This window comes from Solea senegalensis, linkage group LG13 (genome assembly GCF_019176455.1).
Source record: "Solea senegalensis isolate Sse05_10M linkage group LG13, IFAPA_SoseM_1, whole genome shotgun sequence".
Taxonomy (NCBI): Eukaryota; Metazoa; Chordata; class Actinopteri; order Pleuronectiformes; family Soleidae; genus Solea; species Solea senegalensis.
In genome coordinates, this window is record NC_058033.1 from 13,009,119 (window position 1) to 13,024,881 (window position 15,763).

At 43.2% G+C, this 15,763-nt stretch overlaps 1 protein-coding gene across 2 annotated transcripts in view; it reads left to right on the top strand.

Annotated features, from left to right (window-relative positions):
• The window catches only part of nrip1b (nuclear receptor interacting protein 1b), a 46,081-nt gene that overhangs the window by 12,498 nt on the left and 17,820 nt on the right, over positions 1–15,763 (top strand). The window contains exon 2 of one of the 2 annotated variants that reach the window (XM_044042185.1): positions 11,851–12,051. The exons of the other annotated variant lie outside the window; for it this stretch is intronic. The gene's annotated coding sequence lies outside the window, so the exon portion shown is untranslated. The remainder of the gene's footprint in view (positions 1–11,850; positions 12,052–15,763) is intronic. 2 annotated transcript variants of the gene reach the window in all.

Genomic DNA, 15,763 nt, shown 5'->3' on the forward strand with positions numbered 1-15,763 from the left:
TGTGGTTTAGAAATGAGCAATAGTACCGATGCTGCTGTTGTCATGATGAGGAGGATGCAGTGACCTGTGCATGTGAACTGCTCCGTTAAATGTGATCAGATAATTTGCTCGTGTCAGATTTTAAGAGATTATTATCATTTCTGGCAAAAGAAAAAAAAGTATTCAGACAGTTTTATTAGCACTTTTAATGCCCCTCAAACCCTAATAATTATATAGCTTAGTTAGCTTAGTCGCCATGGTTCTCAAACTGTGGTACATGTACCACCAGTGTCACACGAGCTTCCTCTGGTGGTACCTGGAGGAGAATCAGAAATACTGGAGCTGAAATTAAACAAATAACAAAATAATAATAATAATAATAATAATAATAATAATGATGTATTAATCCACTTATCAGGCCTGGATTTATTTAACAGAAAATGTTCAATGGGTGATTGTTTCTGACCCTTTTTCCAAGATAGCTTTCACTTTCGATATCTGGCAGTTACTCCACCGTTTAGGAATTATGCTACTGAGAAGCTGACGTCACGTGGAAGTTCTGGGGGCTACCATAACAAAAATTTGCTCTATTTCTCTGCTTTCCGGTAGTTTTTGAATTTTGGACGTCCCACAAACGGTCTAGGAGTTATGCTAACGAGGACCTATGCACGCCAAATCCCGTCGGCGACGACAGGACGGTATTATTTAAGGGTTAAATAATAATTATGAGAGTCGCCCTTATCTCTCGCGCCATCTTAATCTAATTACGCTATGCCAGATGTGAGGAAGAGGAGGAGGAGGATGATGAGAGAGCAAATGATCCTTTTTTGGAATAAATCCGCCTCCTGTGAAAAGTCGTAGAAACGTGCGATTAATTGCGAGTTAACTACGACATTAATGCGATGAATCATGATTAAATATTTTAACTGTTTGACAGCACTATTAAATATATTATCTGTATGAACAGGAGACTGTAAACCGCCCCTAACTAGGCCCTATGTTATTTTCTTCCCCAAGGTCCCCGTTCTATGAGGGCCCCCACAATCTCCTGGAATACCCCTGCTCATTCTGGTGAACTTGTCACTGGATGTGAACTAGATCCATGATAAACACCTTCTCAGAGCCACACTTAGTGCTGATGTAATTCTGTTGATGTTTGGCTAATGTCCATCAAGCCGAGGAGAGGATGTAATCCACACCCACCGTACACACATATATATATATATATATATATATGTGTGTATATATATATATATATATATATATATATATACAGTATGTATATATATTTTTTTTTTTAATATGATTTCACATTGGCCCCTTGTCATTACTAATTGTGTCACACCTTTGTGTCTTTTTTACCGTGTGTAGGACAGAAGAGGATAAACTCAGGTAGCTGATCTGAGAGAATTACTGTAAGAGCGTATTGCTGCTTATGGAGCCATGCAACTTCTCACTCATATTTCACTATGTGGAACAAATCTGTCCATAATGATTCTCCCAGGACACTGCAGTGCCTCTACAACCAAGTCTGCTTTTTTTGGCTCTTTTGCGGGAGGTGGCAACTATAGTGGGTCTAAATATTTCAACGCTGCCATCGCCCACTCCTAATATAAAAACTACATTTTTTTTGTTTTCTTCTACAGGGAATGGGATTTCACATCAAATAAACACAAGGTTCATTAGAGTTTGTGTCTTTTTTTTTCTCCCCTTGCCCTATATCAGTCGGGGCTAATGCTAATCACGTTGGTTTCGCTCTGTGTAAAAACAGTCTTATTAGCCAAGGTGTCACACTAACAAACACAACACTAGATCGGCAATTCCGTGCCGAAATTTCGAGGGTGCCTGCAGTTCTTGCGGCATGTGGAAGTTATATGATTTGGATCCAATCCACCTTGGAAGTACGTGGACATTTTGGTGGAGTCACCCTTTAAAAGACCAAGTTTTAAAGGAGAGAGGGGGAGAGAGATTCACAAGCCCCTCTGTTTCCCATTCATGTGTATGTGGAAGTTATATGGCAGTTTTTTGCGATTTTTGTCGCCATGGTTACTTGAAACGCTTAGAAATAGTCATCGCACACAAGTCCCGGTCGAGCCGCACGTTTTGATATAACATGTGTGGGGGTTTTCTCAAAACTGTGGGAGGAGTTAGACGTCAAAGTTTTGGGTGGAAGAATACAGAGAGACTGATGACAAGCCCCTCCCAAAGTCCCCTCTGCTCCTTACACACACACGCAAACACACGCACACACGCTTGTCTCTATCTCTCCAAAACCAGCAGAGAAAGCTGAGAAAACAGCATGTTTTAAAATTGTCATATTTCAAGAACGGTTGATGATAGAGATAAAATTTTTGGTTTGTGAGCGTCAGGAGGCTTTCGGCAACTCCCACATTTAAATTGGTGACAAACGGACGTGAATTGACAGAGAAATCACAGTTTTAAAATCACCCTCGTCTTGATTTTCCCAGAACTCAAAAGCAGACATTTTAACATGGGAGTGAATGTAGAGTGTGACTGGAGTTGTCTGCGCTTTGAGGTGATTTTAAGAAAAACTACAAGTCATATGAACATGAAAACACACACAGGGTTAGACGACGCCCATGGCAACGTTTTGATGTAAAAATTGTCCGTGTAGGTTGAAAATTGTGGGCAGGAGAGGAGTTTGTTTAGAGATTTTTGGTGATTATTTTGCTGGATCTCGCTAGAGTGGGCCACTCTAGCTGCCGCCCACACACCACTCAAACACCCATTATAAAATCTGAAAACGTAAAAAAAAAGTACAAAACGTAAACTGCGATTGTTTAAAAACCGTAACATGTATCAAAACTTTGACTTAGGTCAGAAAAGTCCCAAGTCTTGTGACTCGTTTAAAGTTCCAACCACGTTTCTACGTTAAAGTATGACGACACTGTGATGCTCCAAAGCGGGCTTGGTTTTTCTCAAAATTTTGGCCGTTTCCCATTATTGTGTGAGTGGAAATTAATCGCAGTTTTTCGCGATTTTTGTCGCCATGGTTACGCGAAAGTCTTAGAAAAATCATAGCTCACGATTCCCGGTCAAGGCGCACGTTTTGATATAACTTGTGTTGGGGTTTTCTCAAAGCTGCGGGAGGAGTAGCGCGGCAAAAAACGGGAGGATGAGGAATAAGAAACGGAACTAGATCGGCAATTCCGTGCCGAAATTTCGAGGGTGCCTGCAGTTCTTGCGGCATGTGGAAGTTATATGATTTGGATCCAATCCACCTTGGAAGTACGTGGACATTTTGGTGGAGTCACCCTTTAAAAGACCAAGTTTTAAAGGAGAGAGGGGGAGAGAGATTCACAAGCCCCTCTGTTTCCCATTCATGTGTATGTGGAAGTTATATGGCAGTTTTTTGCGATTTTTGTCGCCATGGTTACTTGAAACGCTTAGAAATAGTCATCGCACACAAGTCCCGGTCGAGCCGCACGTTTTGATATAACATGTGTGGGGGTTTTCTCAAAACTGTGGGAGGAGTTAGACGTCAAAGTTTTGGGTGGAAGAATACAGAGAGACTGATGACAAGCCCCTCCCAAAGTCCCCTCTGCTCCTTACACACACACGCAAACACACGCACACACGCTTGTCTCTATCTCTCCAAAACCAGCAGAGAAAGCTGAGAAAACAGCATGTTTTAAAATTGTCATATTTCAAGAACGGTTGATGATAGAGATAAAATTTTTGGTTTGTGAGCGTCAGGAGGCTTTCGGCAACTCCCATATTTAAATTGGTGACAAACGGATGTGAATTGACAGAGAAATCACAGTTTTAAAATCACCCTCGTCTTGATTTTTCCAGAACTCAAAAGCAGACATTTTAACATGGGAGTCAATGGAGAGTGTGACCGGAGTTGTCTGCGCTTTGAGGTGATTTTAAGAAAAACTACAAGTCATATGAACATGAAAACACACACAGGGTTAGACGACGCCCATGGCAACGTTTTGATGTAAAAATTGTCCGTGTAGGTTGAAAATTGTGGGCAGGAGAGGAGTTTGTTTAGAGATTTTTGGTGATTATTTTGCTGGATCTCGCTAGAGTGGGCCACTCTAGCTCCCGCCCACACACCACTCACACAATCATTATAAAATCTGAAAACATAAAAAAAAAGTACAAAACGTAAACTGCGATTGTTTAAAAACCGTAACATGTATCAAAACTTTGACTTAGGTCAGAAAAGTCCCAAGTCTTGTGACCCGTTTAAAGTTCCAACCACGTTTCTACGTTAAAGTATGACGACACTGTGATGCTCCAAAGCGGGCTTGGTTTTTCTCCAAATTTTGGCCGTTTCAATGCATTTTAATAGGGAAAATTTCGGCACTTTTTCGCGATTTTTGTCGCCATGGTTACGCGAAAGTCTTAGAAAAATCATAGCTCACGATTCCCGATCAAGCCGCACGTTTTGATATAACTTGTGTTGGGGTTTTCTCAAAGCTGCGGGAGGAGAAGCGCGGCAAAAAACGGGAGGATGAGGAATAATAAGCGGAACTAGATCGGCAATTCCGTGCCGAAATTTCGAGGGTGCCTGCAGTTCTTGCGGCATGTGGAAGTTATATGATTTGGATCCAATCCACCTTGGAAGTACTTTTTGGTGGAGTCACCCAGTTTTAAAGGAGAGAGGGGGAGAGAGATTCACAAGCCCCTCTGTTTCCCATTCATGTGTATGTGGAAGTTATATGGCAGTTTTTTGCGATTTTTGTCGCCATGGTTACTTGAAACGCTTAGAAATAGTCATCGCACACAAGTCCCGGTCGAGCCGCACGTTTTGATATAACATGTGTGGGGGTTTTCTCAAAACTGTGGGAGGAGTTAGACGTCAAAGTTTTGGGTGGAAGAATACAGAGAGACTGATGACAAGCCCCTCCCAAAGTCCCCTCTGCTCCTTACACACACACGCAAACACACGCACACACGCTTGTCTCTATCTCTCCAAAACCAGCAGAGAAAGCTGAGAAAACAGCATGTTTTAAAATTGTCATATTTCAAGAACGGTTGATGATAGAGATAAAATTTTTGGTTTGTGAGCGTCAGGAGGCTTTCGGCAACTCCCATATTTAAATTGGTGACAAACGGATGTGAATTGACAGAGAAATCACAGTTTTAAAATCACCCTCGTCTTGATTTTTCCAGAACTCAAAAGCAGACATTTTAACATGGGAGTCAATGGAGAGTGTGACCGGAGTTGTCTGCGCTTTGAGGTGATTTTAAGAAAAACTACAAGTCATATGAACATGAAAACACACACAGGGTTAGACGACGCCCATGGCAACGTTTTGATGTAAAAATTATCAGTGTAGGTTGGAAATTGTGGGCAGGAGAAGAGTTTGTTTAGAGATTTTTGGTGATTATTTTGCTGGATCTCGCTAGAGTGGCACACTCTAGCTGCCGCCTACACAACGCAATACACACTCATTATAAAATCTGAAAACGTAAAAAAAAAGTACAAAACGTAAACTGCGATTGTTTAAAAACCGTAACATGGATCAAAACTTTGACTTAGGTCAGAAAAGTCCCAAGTCTTGTGACCCGTTTAAAGTTCCAACCACGTTTCTACGTTAAAGTATGACGACACTGTGATGCTCCGAAGTGGGCTTGGTTGTTTTCGGTTTCCCATTATTGTGTGAGTGGAAATGAGTGAAAATTATTTTACATTTTCGCGATTTCTGTCGCCATGGTTACGCGAAAGTCTTAGAAAAGTCATAGCACACGATTCCCGGTCAAGGCGCACGTTTTGATATAACTTGTGTTGGGGTTTTCTCAAAGCTGCGGGAGGAGAAGCGCGGCAAAAAACGGGAGGATGAGGAATAATAAGCGGAACTAGATCGGCAATTCCGTGCCGAAATTTCGAGGGTGCCTGCAGTTCTTGCGGCATGTGGAAGTTATATGATTTGGATCCAATCCACCTTGGAAGTACTTTTTGGTGGAGTCACCCAGTTTTAAAGGAGAGAGGGGGAGAGAGATTCACAAGCCCCTCTGTTTCCCATTCATGTGTATGTGGAAGTTATATGGCCGGAGATTTGGATCCAATCCACCTTGGAAGTACTTTTTGGTGGAGTCACCCTTTAAAAGACCAAGTTTTAAAGGAGAGAGGGGGAGAGAGATTCACAAGCTCCTCTGTTTCCCATTCATGTGTATGTGGAAGTTATATGGCAGTTTTTTGCGATTTTTGTGGCCATGGTTACTTGAAACGCTTAGAAATAGTCATCGCACACAAGTCCCGGTCGAGCCGCACGTTTTGATATAACATGTGTGGGGGTTTTCTCAAAACTGTGGGAGGAGTTAGACGTCAAACTTTTGGGTGGAAGAATACAGAGAGACTGACAAGCCCCTCCCAAAGTCCCCCCCAAAGTCCCCTTTGCTCCTTACACACACGCACACACACACACGCAAACACACGCACACACGCAAACACACGCTTGTCTCTATCTCTCCAAAACCAGCAGAGAAAGCAGAGAAAACAGCATGTTTTAAAGTTGTCATATTTCAAGAACGGTTGATGATAGAGATAAAATTTTTGGTTTGTGAGCGCCAGGAGGCTTTCGGCAACTCCCACATTTAAATTTGTGACAAACGGACGTGAATTGACATAGAAATCACAGTTTTAAAATCACCCTCGTCTTGATTTTTCCAGAACTCAAAAGCAGACATTTTAACATGGGAGTGGATGTAGAGTGTGACCGGAGTTGTCTGCGCTTTGAGGTGATTTTAAGAAAAACTACAAGTCATATGAACATGAAAACACACACAGGGTTAGACGACGCCCATGGCAACGTTTTGATGTAAAAATTGTCCGTGTAGGTTGGAAATTGTGGGCAGGAGAGGAGTTTGTTTAGAGGATTTCTCTGATTATTTCTGAATCTCAACAGAGTCTGTCACTGGTGCAACACGCACACATTTCCCATTGTTGTGTGAGTGGAAGATAGTTCTTAGTTTTTTGCCATTTTTATCGCCATGGTAACTCGAAACGCTTAGAAAAGACATAGCACACCATTCCCGGCCAAGCCGCACGTTTTGATATAACATGTGTGGGGGTTTTCTCAAAACTGTGGGAGGAGAAGCGCGGCAAACTTTCGTGAAGGGGGATTACAAGTTAACACTAGATCGGCAATTCCGTGCCGAAATTTCGAGGGTGCCTGCAGTTCTTGCGGCATGTGGAAGTTATATGATTTGGATCCAATCCACCTTGGAAGTACGTGGACATTTTGGTGGAGTCACCCTTTAAAAGACCAAGTTTTAAAGGAGAGAGGGGGAGAGAGATTCACAAGCCCCTCTGTTTCCCATTCATGTGTATGTGGAAGTTATATGGCCGGAGATTTGGATCCAATCCACCTTGGAAGTACGTGGACATTTTGGTGGAGTCACCCTTTAAAATACCAAGTTTTAAAGGAGAGCGGGAGAGAGAGAGAAGTTATATGGCCGTTTTTTGCGATTTTTGTGGCCATGGTTACTTGAAACGCTTAGAAATAGTCATCGCACACAAGTCCCGGTCGAGCCGCACGTTTTGATATAACATGTGTGGGGGTTTTCTCAAAACTGTGGGAGGAGTTAGACGTCAAAGTTTTGGGTGGAAGAATACAGAGAGACTGACAAGCCCCTCCCAAAGTCCCCCCCAAAGTCCCCTTTGCTCCTTACACACACACACGCAAACACACGCACACACTCTGTCTCTATCTCTCCAAAACCAGCAGAGAAAGCTGAGAAAACAGCATGTTTTAAAATTGTCATATTTCAAGAACGGTTGATGATAGAGATAAAATTTTTGGTTTGTGAGCGTCAGGAGGCTTTCGGCAACTCCCACATTTAAATTTGTGACAAACGGACGTGAATTGACAGAGAAATCACAGTTTTAAAATCACCCTCGTCTTGATTTTCCCAGAACTCAAAAGCAGACATTTTAACATGGGAGTGAATGTAGAGTGTGACTGGAGTTATCTGCGCTTTGAGGTGATTTTAAGAAAAACTACAAGTCATATGAACATGAAAACACACAGAGGGTTACACGACACCCATGGCAACGTTTTGATGTAAAAATTGTCCGTGTAGGTTGGAAATTGTGGGCAGGAGAGGAGTTTGTTTAGAGGATTTCTCTGATTATTTCTGAATCTCAACAGAGTCTGTCACTGGTGCAACACACACACATTTCCCATTGTTGTGTGAGTGGAAGATAGTTCTTAGTTTTTTGCCATTTTTATCGCCATGGTAACTCGAAACGCTTAGAAAAGACATAGCACACCATTCCCGGCCAAGCCGCACGTTTTGATATAACATGTGTGGGGGTTTTCTCAAAACTGTGGGAGGAGAAGCGCGGCAAACTTTCCTGAAGGGGGATTACAAGTTAACACTAGATCGGCAATTCCGTGCCGAAATTTCGAGGGTGCCTGCAGTTCTTGCGGCATGTGGAAGTTATATGATTTGGATCCAATCCACCTTGGAAGTACTTTTTGGTGGAGTCACCCTTTAAAAGACCAAGTTTTAAAGGAGAGAGGGGGAGAGAGATTCACAAGCCCCTCTGTTTCCCATTCATGTGTATGTGGAAGTTATATGGCAGTTTTTTGCGATTTTTGTCGCCATGGTTACTTGAAACGCTTAGAAATAGTCATCGCACACAAGTCCCGGTCGAGCCGCACGTTTTGATATAACATGTGTGGGGGTTTTCTCAAAACTGTGGGAGGAGTTAGACGTCAAAGTTTTGGGTGGAAGAATACAGAGAGACTGATGACAAGCCCCTCCCAAAGTCCCCTCTGCTCCTTACACACACACACGCAAACACACGCACACACGCTTGTCTCTATCTCTCCAAAACCAGCAGAGAAAGCTGAGAAAACAGCATGTTTTAAAATTGTCATATTTCAAGAACGGTTGATGATAGAGATGAAATTTTTGGTTTGTGAGCGTCAGGAGGCTTTCGGCAACTCCCACATTTAAATTGGTGACAAACGGGCGTTAATTGACAGAGAAATCACAGTTTTAAAATCACCCTCGTCTTGATTTTCCCAGAACTCAAAAGCAGACATTTTAACATGGGAGTCAATGGAGAGTGTGACCATGACTCTCTGCGCTTTGAGGTGATTTTAAGAAAAACTACAAGTCATATGAACATGAAAACACACACAGGGTTAGACGACGCCCATGGCAACGTTTTGATGTAAAAATTGTCCGTGTAGGTTGGAAATTGTAGGCAGGAGAGGAGTTTGTTTAGAGATTTTTGGTGATTATTTTGCTGGATCTCGCTAGAGTGGGCCACTCTAGCTGCCGCCCACACAACGCAATACACACTCATTATAAAATCTGAAAACGTAAAAAAAAAGTACAAAACGTAAACTGCGATTGTTTAAAAACCGTAACATGGATCAAAACTTTGACTTAGGTCAGAAAAGTCCCAAGTCTTGTGACCCGTTTAAAGTTCCAACCACGTTTCTACGTTAAAGTATGACGACACTGTGATGCTCCGAAGTGGGCTTGGTTGTTTTCGGTTTCCCATTATTGTGTGAGTGGAAATGAGTGAAAATTATTTTACATTTTCGCGATTTCTGTCGCCATGGTTACGCGAAAGTCTTAGAAAAGACATAGCTCACGATTCCCGGTCAAGGCGCACGTTTTGATATAACTTGTGTTGGGGTTTTCTCAAAGCTGCGGGAGGAGAAGCGCGGCAAAAAACGGGAGGAAACGTAATATCAAGCAGAATAAACGCCAGTGGAATATCAATAGATGCTTGCTCTGCAATGCAATCTAGTGAGAACTCTAGGGAGTTCTGACTAGTATGCCTTGCAGCAGCAGGCACCTAATAAACGCGTAGGATTACAAGATGTGCTCGCAGCACAATGCATTCTAGTGAGAACCCTAGGGTTCTGACTAGTATGCCTTGTGGCTGCAGGCACCTAATAAACGCGTAGGATTACAATAGATGCTTGCAACGCAATGCAATCTAGTGAGAACTCTAGGGAGTTCTGACTAGAATGCCTTGCGGCTGCAGGCACCTAATAATATCCCGAGGTGGGGCTAAACATGGGAGGAGATCGGATTAGCAGCAAGACTCTGGTTAGTGTGTGTGTGTACCCGGCTCTCCTTTATTGCCACAGCTCCCATCCCAAACGTATGCCACTGCCAGGCTGCAGACCTGTCTAATGTTATTCTTAGCCTCAGAACCTCATGTCTCTGTGCAAAAGCCCCTTAACGCTAATTGAGGAGACTGGTCATAGCTCATGGAGCTCAATAACAACCTCTGAGGGGCCGTATACGCATACGTGTCGCCGTCTGCGTGTGTGTGTGTGTGAAGGTGAAGCATGCTGAGCGGCAAACCGGTCATAACCAGTACTCGGCCACACCAGCCAGTGTTTTGGGGTGTTTTTTTGGTGACAGGGAGCCACCACAGTGCCTTTAGCAGATGGTTTCCTGCAGGCCTGCATATGACATGTGATAACATTACAGTTTTCAAAGGTCAGGCATGAAGGGAAGCAGCAGGAGGGCAAGGCACAGCCTCTGACTATCCAATAATACACACGCGCCCTGTATGTTGTGTGTTCAACGCGCAGTGTGTCGTTTCTGCTGCTGATAGGGGTCTCGCAATCAGAATGCTAACAAAAGAGCTAGTATGGTGACGTTAGGAAGCAGCGTGTGGGATCATCATCAATGTTGTCTCGAAATGATTAATCGATTATTAAGCGTTTGCTGAATCAATCGACAACTCTTTTGATAATTGATTCATTGGTTTGAAGCTTTTTTCCATGATTAAAACCAGATTTCTGATTGAAAATAATCGACAGATTAATCGATTATGAAAATCATTGTTAGTTGCAGCTCTAGTCCAGAATATTTTGTTCCTTACTCTGATCTGATGTTATGTAGGAGGTTTTTTTTCCCCTGGAAAAGGATGTTGTCATTGAATGGCGATGAAAATAAAACAGTCTATTAACTTGTAGAATACAAATGCACATTTCTGTGTCTCGTATCGTTATTAGACATTTTAACGTGGAAATGTTACATATTACAGAAAGAGCAAACAGTGCACACGCTGCCTCTTATTGATATAGATACTTACTGTAGTACTTAAACCTCGGTGGCCTGTGTTTACACTTGCAGAAAGGGTGGAGCACTATTTACAGATACAGCCCTGCTTTGTGCTTTTACAGTAGGCCGTTGTCAGCGCTCACAAAAAGAGCAAAGTTTGACGGCGCGCAGTCAGACTTTGGACCATGGACCGCGCGCAGTGTTTACTTTGGAAAATGAAGAGGTCTTCGTTGGGACTGAGTAGGTCAGCATCAGCCTGTCAAAACACCGGGGCCCCCGAGGCACCACCCCTCTCTTTAAGTCAGAGAGCCCGCGATTGGCCCCGGTAAGCTGACCCTCATCCTTTTGAAAGTAGGCAGGGGTATTTGTTTTGAAGCTACAGGTCACTGTGTGCCAGTGGCTCAGCGCAGGGCCCGGGGAGGGAGAAATTTCCCTGCACGTAAACAACACCTCTGCTGTGCATGGCATCCCATCACACAGGTGTATTCCATAACGCAACTGCCCCCACCGCCACCTCGACCCCCTTTTCCTGAAATGGCACGATACCATTGCATGAAGGAGGAGGAGGAGGAGGAGGAGGAGGTGGTGGTGTAAAAATAAATCCACAAAGGCCGGTCAGACATTTTGAAATTCTGTTTCTATCTCAGTCTGATAGAGAGGTTAAAGATACAGCATCCTGATAAATCTCTTCCCACCAGGGGGAACAGATAAGGAGGGGCGTAGATTGAATAAGAGCTGAGGAGAAAAGGGGGTGGATATTTGTGGGGGGGGGGTAAGAGGATGACTGAGATGTCTATCAGGCCTCGTGAAGGTTTCTCTTCTTTTTTTTTTTTCCTTTCTGTCTTGCAGATCCAGTTCAAGGGCGCCTGCAGGCGAGGCAGCTCTCGCTCTTGCCGTGCCAACACTGCTGCTCAAGGTCATATGAGCCAGCACTGTGACATTAAAGAGGAACAGGAAAAGGGGAACTGTGCAGGAGGGGGAGCAGAAAAGCCATCAACCACAGACATGCACACAAACACAGAATGGAGTTGTAAGGAGAAAGGAAAAAAGGTAGCCTTCAACTCTTTCCCGAGACTTTCTGCACTGGCGTCTGGGTCTACAGTCTGTTTTGTGAGGGCAAGAGCTTTTTAAGGGCAGTAATGAGAGTGTCTTATTCTCTCTGCACCGAGCCAAGAGATGCTTGGCTAACTGCTCTGTAGTTGTCAGCCACACATACAGGCAGCGTTTGTATATGTGTGTGTGTGAGGGGAGAGGAAGATAGAAGAGAGAAGAGTCACAGTGATAAACCTCCGGGGAGGGAGCTAGAGAGGGGGGAAACGGGGTTTTAGAGTTATTTAAAGGAACAGCGAACCAAGCGCAAATGACTCGTGAGTTTGGACTTTTCATGCAAAGAGCACCTGATGCTGTGCAGGTGAACCTCCAGCGGGTCCCCGCGGCAACTGATATTAACGCATTTACCAAGAGTTATAATAATGTCAAGCCCTTAAATCTGTTTTCCTCTACACACCCACAGATTCCTGGCGTCAACATTTTAACACCTGTGTTATTTCACACACACACACACGCACGCACACACACACACACACACTGGCTTTGTCTACTCTAATGGTGTTTCTGTGTCTGACAAGCAGAGAAGAGAGTCTTAAGAAGTCTTAGTTGTCTGGCTTAAATTGCAATAAATCAAATTTCCCAGTAACACACACACACACGCCGATATATTCAATTGGCGGGTTGAAATCCCTACTGCATGTACACGTTCATCCGTGTACAGCCACACTTCACGCTCACGGGCTTTGACCCAGAAACACAAGAAGAAGAAGAAGACGCCAGTACACAGAAGAAGAAGAAGAAGAAGAAGAAAGCAATGTGAGAAGAAACATGGCAAATCCAGGCCAGTGCTTTTGTCTGACTGGTGAAGAGAGTGTATTCATGCTCCCTCTGCTTAAATAATGACTTATTTTGAAGTTAATGGATGAGACGCGGCTAAAGTTGTCTGTTTGGTTTGTGTTGTAATAGGTCAACGGGAAAGTGCCTGTCGCCACCTAGTGTAGCGGAGTTTGTGCTCGTCTGTTGTGTTCCTGATATTCACCAGTTAACAGGTAGATTTTCAGATGACAATTCCCAGGAACATATTTGTACGAAAATAATTAGGGTCTGAGTGCAAAAAGTGCCTTTTTTTTTTTTTGGGAGGGGCTAGAGAAAGTGTGCCGCCCACTGTCCAAATTTGATCTGAGCAGCAGGTTTATCGTACATGCACGAACATGTCGGTACACGTGTAGGTTGGGGTGAAGAAAAAATCATGACCATGAAACCCAACAGGAAGGCCGTCATCATGCATTTATTTTATTTTTAGCAATTTTGCACCAATGGTATTTGTACGGACTTGTCCCAGAGCTTTAATTAGATTTTGGTTCTGTTCTGGGTTCTGGTTGAACGGCGGTAGAGCGGCAATATAAACCCAAAAGCTGCATGTGTAGTCTGTGGAGAGATGCACTAAATCACCTGCTGTGTTTATGAAATGTCATTATCACAAACCTGACCCGTTCGCCTGATGTCATTCAGCTGTCGGGAGTGTAGATAACAGAGTGTGGCGCACTTGCTCGTCCACTTTTTTGTTTACATTGTCGTCATGTGTTCGCTGGTCAATCAGGTATCGGCTTTCAGCGCTCGTTACACCGTGGCTGGCTGCACACTGAGAACATTGTCTTGTCCTACACAGATACACACAGGGTGCCAGGGTGTCGCTTGAGGTGACCTGACCTGGATCGCTCGCTCTCGCTGACCCCGACCGCCCTGGGACTGGGAGTTGTAAAAAAGTTTGTCATGTATCATAATAGTTTATAACCAAAGCTTCGAAATAACCCACTCATCTTTGAGAATAATTGCAAAGTGATTTTTTTTTTTTCTGGAACGGAACTCGGAGCCTGACTATCATCTTAATTTCCTTGTAGATGTAAATGTAAAGGCAGTCTTGCCGTCCAAGCTGCTAATGGAGCCGCGATCGGGCTATGCATCACTATGACATCACAGATTACAATCTTTAGACTTTGGGAGCACTTTAGGTACTTTCACAGACAGTCCTGGAAGAACAGAGAGAAAAGACCTGGCTGACAAAACACTGAGTCATAATAATAACAATCTCCATGCAGGGTGGAGTCGCACGCTGATCCAGCCTGACAGATATTTCAGGAATATTCCCACGGGGACGAGGAGTGCGCACGTCTGTGGGAATTTCGCTGTGACTTTAATGAACTTAATGTGAGTTTCCCTCGTCTAAGCGTGAATCACAACTTCCCGTTTTGTTGCATTGTTGCAAGGAATGGACGTCAGTCTTTCATTTTTTTGCAGAGGAGCGTTGATTTAAATGCTCGAGTTCTTGTTTCTGGTCGGATTTGTAGCTAAAAACACATTTGAATAAAAAAAAAAAGGCTTTATAATTAATTAATTAATTAATTAAATAAATTCACGTCATGTATCGTCACAACAGTTGTCAGGTCATATTGTGGTATGTAGCACGTTGAAAACAACAGGATGTCGCACAAGGCAAATAAGATGATGGTTGAACTGACTTATTTTACAATAGAAATTAAATAAAACGTTAAAGAAAAATTAGGTCGCACTAATCAATTGTGTCACATCAAAGACTCTGAGGCGCAATGGACTGACTACTTTTGGCATTATTGATCCATAATTTCATAATTACCCGTTAACCGTAACAATCGACTGTTTTTCCAGCATTTCTGCTGATAAGAACCGTCTCTAATTATCTGTTTGTCAAGGTGACACCGTACTGTCGATGCCGCAGTTCCTTTTCAGTTTAGGGTAAGCAATTTTCAATGGGGGGGAGCTCATATTATGATGTATGGATAAACAGTTTATCATAGAAATAGAAAAAAGTCTAATATGAAAAGTTCTGTGACTCTCTGGGCAGAAATGAAGGCCGACCGCAGGAATTGGCGACTGTGATGTAATTATTACATTTTAATTGAGGTTTTTCAATTGTTAACACTTGCACTCTTTCCTCCTGAAAGTCAATACTACTACTTTCAGTGAAGAATATTTAATGTTCCCCTTTTCAAGGAGTGAATTATTTTGCCCGTGAAATCCAAATTTGGTGACTTCTGCTACATTTTAATGACGATAATCCATGATTTATCCTGCTTTTAAACGTTTCAGGTTAAGGTGAATCAGGAATTAGACGATAAAGAATGAACATTTGTTCATTTGTTTGGTTCCTCAAAGAAGTGCAAGTGCGCTGATTGTCACATGGGCGTGTGTGTGTGAGAGAGGGGGGAGGGAGCTGCACACGCAGGAAGATGAATGAATGGAACCAAACGTTTTCAGTTTTCAGTTTCACCCACACACACACACACACCCCAATCAAAAAAGAAAATCTACAGCGGTAGAACAAACCACGAGTTAGCGTGAGCACGTGTTTTTGAGTCGTACTTTGTATGAATATGTGTGTGTGCTGGAGTCTCATCTTGGTCCGTGTTGTTGTTGTCGTGAGAAACTGAGGTGCATGTGTGGAACACATGGACAGTGGGTTTGATGCTCTTTTTAGATCTTAATGCGTCAGGGACCCTGGAGTCATGCCTGTGTGTGTGTGTGTGTGTGTGTGTGTGTGTGTGTGTGTGTGTGTGTGTAAATGCACACGTAGACAGAGTTTACGTCACACACCTGTGGCTGAGTGAACGGCCTGTATGACACATAGCATTAGTCCATAGGAAACTGTACTTTCTCCTCAGACGGGATTTAGAAG